Source organism: Musca domestica, unplaced genomic scaffold (genome assembly GCF_030504385.1).
Source record: "Musca domestica strain aabys unplaced genomic scaffold, Musca_domestica.polishedcontigs.V.1.1 7, whole genome shotgun sequence".
Taxonomy (NCBI): Eukaryota; Metazoa; Arthropoda; class Insecta; order Diptera; family Muscidae; genus Musca; species Musca domestica.
The window spans coordinates 6,953,330-6,960,540 of record NW_026712383.1 but is presented as its reverse complement, the minus strand read 5'-3'; the positions used below and the strand labels follow the sequence as shown (position 1 = coordinate 6,960,540).

Sequence of the window (7,211 nt, the reverse complement as noted above, 5' to 3'; positions counted from 1 at the left end):
TACCAATTTGACTTAGGCTATTTCTAGAGAATTTAGTCTATAGCATCTAACTTTTATGACAATATTGACCTTATCGTTTAGTACACATTTCGAAACGATTCATTTATTCCGCCATATGGCCGGCCTGCTGCAGTGTTTTCTGTTACAATGAAATTTTAAATTTGTGTTCTCGATTAGAACTTTTTAAATGACGTTTTTAAATCATTGTCAGAGGATGGTTGGAATAAACCCCAGACATTTACGAATCTTTACACTCTGCACCAAAAGGTGGTCAGGGTGCATTTGTTTGTAGGAGGCCAAAGGAAACGAGATAGGCCCACAGTTCCTTTTGACGATCTGCATAAAATCACATTCTGAGTCGATTTATGCATGTCCGCACGTTCGTCCGTCCGTCTGTCCATGTATTTTTGTAAACAAAGTACAGGTCGCATTTATTTCCCGATCCAGATGATATTTTGCACAAATCATTTGTTTGACCCAAGGACGAATCCCAATGAAATTGGAGATAATCGGTCAAAATTTAGATATAGCTTCCATATATATCTTCGTCCGATTTGCTTTTTATGGTGCACCAAATGTGTAATATCAGCCTAAATAGTATAGAATTTTTGCACATACGACCAAATAAGGCCTGAAAATAAGTGTGCAAAATTTGATCGAAATCGGTTCAGATATATAGAATAATTACCAGCCCTCAATTCGTCTGTACCCCTACTACTTGTTCAATTAGTTACTCATTTAGCTTTTCTTTCAAATCTGTGGTTGGGGCTCTGAGTAACTTTCCATATAAAGGCACTCCTACTGGATTACAAGTTTGTAGTAAAACTAGATATCCATTCTGTCTCATCCAGCTGTTAACCCGTTAATGGTTATTCGTAGATGAAAAAATTGAAAGAAAGGAGGAGCAATCAACTGCTCTTTTTGCACATCTTTGGTGCGTATCCTGGTTTGTCTACGCAGACGACACTTTTCTGCTGCAATGGATGGCAGTGAACTCTGAGGACGATATTCACACTGTATTGGTTGATAACACAGGTTACTGCATCAGTATGAATACTTAGACATGTCCGATAGGCTTCTTGATTTACAGGCTCTCTCTTATGAAGTTGGACCACCCACTATACATCATATGGATTATTCATGACATGCCTGAGAGGGGAGTTTTAACCACTTTAACCACCCAAGCAGTTACTGCAAAATAAAGCTTTTCACAAGATGGATAATAGGTCCAACCTGACCGATCGTAAGGATTTCCTAAACATCATCGCAGAGTGGCTTAAGTCATAAAGACCATAACACACATTATATTAAATGTATACACAGTCGGCCCCGCCCGACTTTTGAATTTAAACAAGTAAAGAAGCTGCTTTAAAAATTAAAAAAAAAATCCGTCGTAAACTATATCGCAAATGAAAACCTTCACATGGGGGCTATACGAAGACATGGTCCTGCATTTTTGTCATAGGCTGCAGGGACGGTTCCGAACTTCAGATACGAAATTTGAAAGAACTCCGTTGAATAATGTCGCAAAAAAGTCATGAAAATTCCAAATATCTGGGGGTACCGTTATATGGTCGCTGTACTACAATGTGGACCTATGTAGACAATTCTCTTGTAGGAGGTAAAGTACTGAGAAGGAACCCCTTTGTGTGGATTTTTAGAAAATTCCGTTGAAAATGTGGTTAAAATCATTAAAATACCGGATATCAGGAGTTACCGTTATATAAAGGCTATACGATATCGTGGACCTATATATACAATTCTCTCCTATGGGAATAAAGAAGTCACAAGAAAATCCTTGTGCGGATTTTCAGACAATTCCGTTAAAAAAATTGTCCAAACTCATCAAAATACCGAAATTCGGGGGTTACCGTTTTATGGGACTACGATATCGTGAACCTATAATTCTCTTGCAGATGATAAAGTACCCTTAAGGAACTCCTTGTGTGAATATTCGGACAATTTCGTTGAAAAATGTGGCTAAAATCATTAAAATACCGGATATCGGGAGTTACCGTTATATGGGGGATATGCGATATCGATAAAGAACTCACCGGAAAATTCTTGTGTGGATTTTCAGACAATTACGTTAAAAAAATTTGCCAAAATCATCAAAATACCGAATTTCAGGGGTTACCGTTATGGGCTTACGATATCGTGGACTTATATAGATAATTCTCTTGCAGACGGTAAAGTACCCACATGGAGCTCCTTGTGTGAATTTTCAGACAATTTCGTTGAAAAATGTGGCTAAAATCATCAAAATATCGAATATCGGGAGGTTATATGGGGGATATACGATATCGTAGACCTATATAGACAATTCTCTTACAGGGGGTAAAGTACTCACAAAGAATTCCTTTGTGTAAAATTTCAGACAATGTGGCTAAAATCATCAAAATACCGAGTTATATGGGGGCTATACGATATCGTGAACCGATATAGCCCATCTTCGAACTTGACAGATCTGTGCAAAATTTTAGCTTTCTATCTTGGCAAAAATAATCAAAATGCCAAATATAGGGAGGTACCGCTATATGGGGGCTATCAAAGCGTGGACCTATACATGCAATGTCTCGCCACACGAACTGAGATCCGTTATGGCCTACAAATACCAATTTTCAGACAAATCCTTGAAAAAATGTGGCATAAATCATGAAAATACCGAATTTGGGGATGTACCGTTATATGGGGACTATACGAAAACGTGGACCGATATATCTCATTTTCAATGCCAACCATCCTAGATACAATACAAATTGCTCTGCTACATTTTTGGCGCTCTAAGTCAAATAATGTGGGCTGTATCGTGATTTCAACAGACAGACAGACGGACATCTTTAAATCGACTTTGAATTTTATGCTGATTATGAATATATATACTTTATGGGGTCTACGACGAATATTTAAGGATGTTACAAACGGAATGACAAAGTTAATATACCCTCCTTTCCAAGGTGGAGGGTATAAAAATGACATTGTGCCTTTAGACGATTTTTGAAAGGTTTACTGCTTATAGAAGACATTTTAAAGGTCTTCGGTCTATAAAAGAAGTACTTTCCTCCTGCTATAGAAATCCACTGAATTGTAAATATCCATCTCTTGAGCCCCCATATCGCTTCAAGGTCGCCCTCTTTATGATGATAACACGTGCTGCTTGCAATATTCAATCCCCCAAAATTACAAAATTATTCATGTATGTATATGTATGTATGAGTGTGTCGGGACACATGTTTATATATCAATTCAAATTGTAACTGTTATATTGTAATTTACTGTAATTGTAAATCTGTTCGACAATTTGCTTGTCCTCCCGGAAGGGAAATTTTGCGCCCATTCAAATTTGCGACAAAGTACAATTTCATTCATTAATTTTGATGACAATAGAGGGAGAATTGTGGCTATAGAATGCCTGGCTGTGGAGTGGGTGGTTGGGTGGGTGGATAGATTACCCATTCTTTTCGAATTTTATGACCGGCTGGCCAGCCGGCTGCTGTTGTAATTTATTTAGTGACGTTTGAAATTATTGCAACATTATTATGGCGAATTGGGCGGTGGTGGGGCTGGGTGATGGCGAAATTTTTCTTATAATTGAAATGGACATCTGTTTCAACAGAGATCGGAACAAAATGCACTTGTCAGCAGCCAGCAACAATAACAGCAATAACACAGCTGTAAATACAAGAAGAGTAAATTATTTGTTATTAAGAAAATTATAAACATTTGTCTAATTTTGACAACAACAAAAATATTATTTTTAATTGTCACCCCGCATTGTTGTTGCAAAAACAGTAATCGAAATCAATACAGAAAAAACAACAGAAACAAATGAAGACAGGGCGTATGTGGGCACCATCAGGTCTGTCCCAATTTTGTTCATTGGTATCTGCCTAATATCAATTAGATGATGATCTTACTATTCGCCACTGCAAAACAAAAAAAACACAAACATAAATCAACAAAAATAACAACAGCAACAACGATAACATGAGATAATAATTATTTACCCATTGCTCTAGATTAGTTTCGGTTTTTGTTTTCTTTGCTCTGCCTCTTCGTGGAACATCAAAAAATACTTATATCGAATTTTTGTTTTCATTTTGGATACTTGCCGCCAGCGCCATAGCTACCGTCAGCCACATCATTTCAATTCCAACACTTCACACAGTCGGCGGGATTATAAACAAAAATAGATGACGCCATGGCGGGAAGCTATAGTTTTCCACAACAATTTTTGAGAAGTGTGAGCTGTAGGCGGGAGATGGGTTAATGTTAAGAGATTTGGAGTGCCGGTAAACATTTTAAAGATTTTATAGATATGAACTATATAAATTTTAAGGAGAAAGAGAGTGAGTGAGAGATGAGAATGAGAGAAATTCTTGGAGAGAATAAAATGATGATCTACTTATGTTTGTGGCACATTAGCACAGTGTATGGCAACGGACAAATTACTATAAAAGAATTGAAATTAATGTATGGTAGGAAATATTATTCAATTTTAATTCGGGTATATTATTTGTAATTTGTTGAATTCCATTTAGAATTCGTTCCTTATTCATATAACATTTCAATTACTCCATCGGTAATTCGATTCCTTCCATTTGTAGTATGATTTATCCATTGGTAATTCGAAAAATGCATTGTAAAGCCAAAACAAAAAAATGTAATTGGTTTGTTCGTAATATCAAATAGATTAATTCGAAATAAAAATGGAACAAGTAAAATAGTATCAGTCGGTTTTGCCGACAGATGTATGCCCCCAGCCTTGAGTTATGATTATTCTAACTGTTCACCCTTTATGGGAGGGAGGCTCCGAAGCAGTTGGACAATACTGACCAATTCATATCTGACCTAAGACTAATAGAAATATTACAACGTGCCAGATTTGGACGATATCGACTACTTCCTATACTTTATATGAGATATGTGCAAATATTTGGAAAATGGGGAAATATGCGTGAGGTAACAGACCGAAGTATTCCATATTAATACTTCATCGAATACCGTTAGATATTGGTATGTGCAAAATTTGAAGTAAATTGAACATTGTTGTTGCAAAATGGTCGGGCTTAATCCTATTATTGTTGGTATTATAAAAACAATGTTTGTTTATTAGTGGAGAACGATGGTAATGTTTACCAGGATGCTTATTTCGTTTCCTTTAAGCGTTTTGTTTTTCAAAATCCTGAACCCTATGTGGGGGAGGTACCAGAAGAAATGGTGCGATCTCTACCATCTTTATAACAGATCTTGTGTTCATGGAAATGAAAGTACGAAATTTGAAACTATTCCTGTGAATAATGTAGCTAAAATCATTAAAATACCGAATACAGAGAGGTACTGATATAGAGGGATATGCGAAGACTTGAACCTGCATAGATAATTGTATTTCACAGGCTTTAGTACATAGTAGGAACTTTAAATACCAAATTTGAAACAATTCTGGTGAATAATGTCGCTAAAATCCTCAAAGAACCGAACATACGGAGGACCATTTTTGGGGGCTATACCTTAACGTGGACCCATAGCCCATTTTCAATACCAAAAGTCCTGCATATCAAACACACATTTGAGTAAAATTTTATCAGCCTACATCAATTCGTTCGGAAGTTAGAGTGATTTCCACAGACGTACGGACATCGGTATGTCGACATAGAATTTTATGCTGATAAAGAATATATATACATTGTGGGGTCTAAAATGTATATTTCGAAATGTTACAAACGGGATGACAAGCATGACATGTATGTTCGTATTTTAGGAGAGACTGGAAGTTGAATATCCCTAGAAATACTATACCTTCAGCCATATGGCTACCTATATCTTCAGCCTATCGCCTAGTCGAAATAACGGTTTTAGAATCTAGGTGTCTTTGACCAAATCCGTTTCAGGACATTTGGAGTTGATTTAGCGATGTCCGTCCGTCTGTCTGTCTGGCTGGTGCGCACGATAATTTTCGAAGGGAGGTGCACTCCTGGTACCTCCCACACAAAAAGTCAAAATTTACATAGACAATGATTTACCGCATAGGAAGAGAACGGATAATCCAATGTTGTGCAAACTTGATATTTGCATTACCGGAAGATTGATTGCGGGAATGGACAAAATCGGACTTCCCCTTCTAGTACACCCCCACAAAAGGTCGAAATTTGGAATATGTAAAACACTCATAAAATGCGAAATATAAGCAGATTTTACACATACCAATATTTTTACAATTACAAAATCGGGTGTAATGATGGAGTATAGCAGACCACTCCAACCTCCCCCATAGAGGATAAAAATTTTGAATAACCAAAACGGTTATACATCCCAATATTTCTACCAAAATAAGAACTGTTGTGAAGATGGGAAATATCGGATCACTCCTTTGAATACCTACCCCACGAAGGGTCAAAATTCGGAATATTTAAAATGCTCATAAAAATAAATATCAGGTTTTCTTTAAATGTCGCATATCCCAATATTTTAATCATTGATAGGGTGTGAAAATGGGATATACCGACTGGTACCTCACCCACAAAGGTCAATATTTTGAATAAGATAGGATATATCGGCCCACTCCTTCTAATATCTCCCCCTCAACAGGTCAACATTTTGCATAGTAATAACTATTGCAAAATGTGAAATAAGATTTCTATTATCTTCAAATTTCGCACATTCCAATATTTCTACCAACACAAGGTCAGGCATGGGGAACGGATGGAACGAACTTTTCCTTCTAATACCTCCCCCACAACGGATCAATATTTTGAATAAACAAACAACATGAAACATTCTAATACTACACAAGATCTACTATGGGGATATAATATATCGGACCTCTCTTTCTGGTACCTCTGGCGCAAAGGGCTCAATTTTTGAATAATTATAACTCCCATAACATGCGAAATATGTCAACGATTTTCTTCAAATCTTAAATATTACCAGATCTTTATCAACAAGAGATCTGATCGGAATATGAAATTTATGGGCCCGCTCCCGCAGGGTCCTTCATCATTTTTAACATTATGAATAATTATAAACCTTATACATGCGAAATAAATCAGTGTTTTTCTTCAAAAATCGTGTATATGGAGTATGTTGACACACTCTTTCTGGTGGCTTAACAAAAAAGTTGAGCATTAAAGTATATCCAAAGTATTATCCAAAGCTGTTACCTGCAATGATTATATCAGACTAAGGTCATAAGCGAAATGGACAATATTGTT

At 36.5% G+C, this 7,211-nt stretch overlaps 1 long non-coding RNA gene across 1 annotated transcript; it reads right to left on the bottom strand.

Moving 5' to 3' along the window:
- Positions 1-3,205: 3,205 nt before the first annotated feature.
- On the bottom strand, positions 3,206-4,230 carry LOC131806164 (uncharacterized). The gene is made up of 2 exons (XR_009343988.1): positions 4,008-4,230; positions 3,206-3,672 (listed from the first exon to the last, which is right to left on the bottom strand). It is a non-coding gene; the product is annotated as an uncharacterized LOC131806164 (long non-coding RNA).
- Positions 4,231-7,211: the final 2,981 nt, after the last annotated feature.